Source organism: Schistocerca nitens, unplaced genomic scaffold, assembly GCF_023898315.1.
Source record: "Schistocerca nitens isolate TAMUIC-IGC-003100 unplaced genomic scaffold, iqSchNite1.1 HiC_scaffold_225, whole genome shotgun sequence".
NCBI lineage: Eukaryota > Metazoa > Arthropoda > Insecta > Orthoptera > Acrididae > Schistocerca > Schistocerca nitens.
In genome coordinates this window covers 72501-75000 of record NW_026045766.1, presented here as the reverse complement: position 1 = coordinate 75000, position 2500 = coordinate 72501, and the positions used below count along the sequence as shown (strand labels likewise).

General features: G+C 57.0%; 1 non-coding gene across 1 annotated transcript in view; it reads right to left on the bottom strand.

The window, feature by feature from the left end:
* Window positions 1–225, bottom strand: part of LOC126221717 (small subunit ribosomal RNA) — a 1909-nt gene extending 1684 nt beyond the window's left edge. Inside the window, exon 1 of the ribosomal RNA XR_007543290.1 lies at window positions 1–225. This exon is cut by the window's left edge and continues 1684 nt beyond it. This is a non-coding gene — a ribosomal RNA (small subunit ribosomal RNA).
* Between the last annotated feature and the right edge of the window lie 2275 nt (window positions 226–2500).

The following is a 2500-nucleotide window of genomic DNA, read 5'->3' as shown; positions in this document are numbered from 1 at the left end:
GGTTTTGATCTAATAAAAGCGTCCCTTCCATCTCTGGTCGGGACTCTGTTTGCATGTATTAGCTCTAGAATTACCACAGTTATCCAAGTAACGTGGGTACGATCTAAGGAACCATAACTGATTTAATGAGCCATTCGCGGTTTCACCTTAATGCGGCTTGTACTGAGACATGCATGGCTTAATCTTTGAGACAAGCATATGACTACTGGCAGGATCAACCAGGGAGCTGCGTCAACTAGAGCTGAGCAGCCGGCCGCCCGGGAGTGTGTCCCGGGGGCCCGCGCGAACACGCAAGCGTCCGCTCAATTATTCTGCAAACAGGAGGAGGCTGGGCTCCCCTGCACGATACACCTCGAAACCCTCTCAGGTCCCGGCGGCGCGCAGCGCCGTCCTAAGTACTTGGTCGGGTTCGAGAGAGGCGCAATCGCCCGGAGATAGGCGAGTAGACGCTTTCAGTGCGACCACCCGTGCTCCCAACTGAGCTTGCCGCTGCCGACAGAGGCCCGGGAGCGTGCTGTCGTGGTGTTGCCGGCGGGAGACAACACGCGGCCACAAACAGTGACCGGGCAGCTCCAACGCCAGCGCCACAGAGGGGCAGAGCCCCACTTGGGTGCCAAAGCGAACTCTCCCAGCACAGCGCACGCGCCAACACATCCGCACAGCTGCGATACAAACCACCTGCGAGAACCGCGGGGGCGACCGAGCAGCAGACGGCGTCGCGGCGCCGAGTGCCGGGCGGCGGCGCATCCTCAACGCACACAGTCCTCAATCGGACCAGCACACTGCAGATGTCCACCGCGCTTCGCACCGGGCCCGGGAGGACCCACTTTGGCCGCACGGCGCCGCGCGCTGGGTGCGCCGGCACGCAGATGCGCCGCCTGCCGCGTCCGTCAGCCGGCGCGCCTGCCACTGGGCGCCCCCACCAGCCGGCTGCCGCGCGTGCGCCCACGCAGCGCGCGGCCAGCACGCCGGGCGCCCCCCCCTCACCGGCCGGGGACGGTCCCACCCAGCCACCGCCGCGTATCGCTTCATACCCACATGCCCACTCACGTTCGTGGGTATGACGGGTGTCGCTGAAGCAACCGGTTAATACCTGTACCGATCGTCGATATCAACGATTCACCTCCAGCGCGAACAACCGCGCAACAACGGATTTCCAGTTCATTTGCGTAACTTGGGCAGCAAACGTAGACATCCATCTACATTTGCGACTTCTACGAGTCTTGCATGCCTGGATGTTGTGTGTCACGACGCACTCCATCAGCATACATACACGCTGCGACGTGTGCACGAAAGAACACGTGGAAGGTGGCCAGCGTACGTATACGAATGCCATTGCACAGCTGCGAAGCGCATTCAACACGCGAACTCCTGACCGACGAGCTAGAGGTGACAGGAGGGGAGGGGGGGGCGGGGGCGATATACGTCCTATTGCAGTACACAATACAGTGGATAGCGGGACCATGTGGAAAGTAAGCAACACTCGCAAGATGTGAGGGTACGCACCGTAAAATGAATCAATACGCAGAACACCACAGTGTGCGCGAAGTGAACTATGTTGAGATGGTTGCAATTAGGCAACGCTACACGAATTCCTAGAGTCATATAACTAACAATTACAGGGCAGGTTAGGGCGCAACGTGGGTTAGGTTAGGGCCCAACGTGGGTTAGGTTAGGGCCCAACGTGGGTTAGGTTAGGGCGCAACTTGGGTTAGGTTAGGGCGCAACTTGGGTTAGGTTAGGGCGCAACTTGGGTTAGGTTAGGGCGCAACTTGGGTTAGGTTAGGGCGCAACTTGGGTTAGGTTAGGGCGCAACTTGGGTTAGGTTAGGGCGCAACTTGGGTTAGGTTAGGGCGCAACTTGGGTTAGGTTAGGGCGCAACTTGGGTTAGGTTAGGGCGCAACTTGGGTTAGGTTAGGGCGCAACTTGGGTTAGGTTAGGGCGCAACTTGGGTTAGGTTAGGGCGCAACTTGGGTTAGGTTAGGGCGCAACTTGGGTTAGGTTAGGGCGCAACTTGGGTTAGGTTAGGGCGCAACTTGGGTTAGGTTAGGGCGCAACTTGGGTTAGGTTAGGGCGCAACTTGGGTTAGGTTAGGGCGCAACTTGGGTTAGGTTAGGGCGCAACTTGGGTTAGGTTAAGGCGCAACTTGGGTTAGGTTAAGGCGCAACTTGGGTTAGGTTAAGGCGCAACTTGGGTTAGGTTAAGGCGCAACTTGGGTTAGGTTAAGGCGCAACTTGGGTTAGGTTAAGGCAGAAGTTGGGTTAGGTTAAGGCAGAAGTTGGGTTAGGTTAAGGCAGAAGTTGGGTTAGGTTAAGGCAGAAGTTGGGTTAGGTTAAGGCAGAAGTTGGGTTAGGTTAAGGCAGAAGTTGGGTTAGGTTAAGGCAGAAGTTGGGTTAGGTTAAGGCAGAAGTTGGGTTAGGTTAAGGCAGAAGTTGGGTTAGGTTAAGGCAGAAGTTGGGTTAGGTTAAGGCAGAAGTTGGGTTAGGTTAAGGCAGAAGTT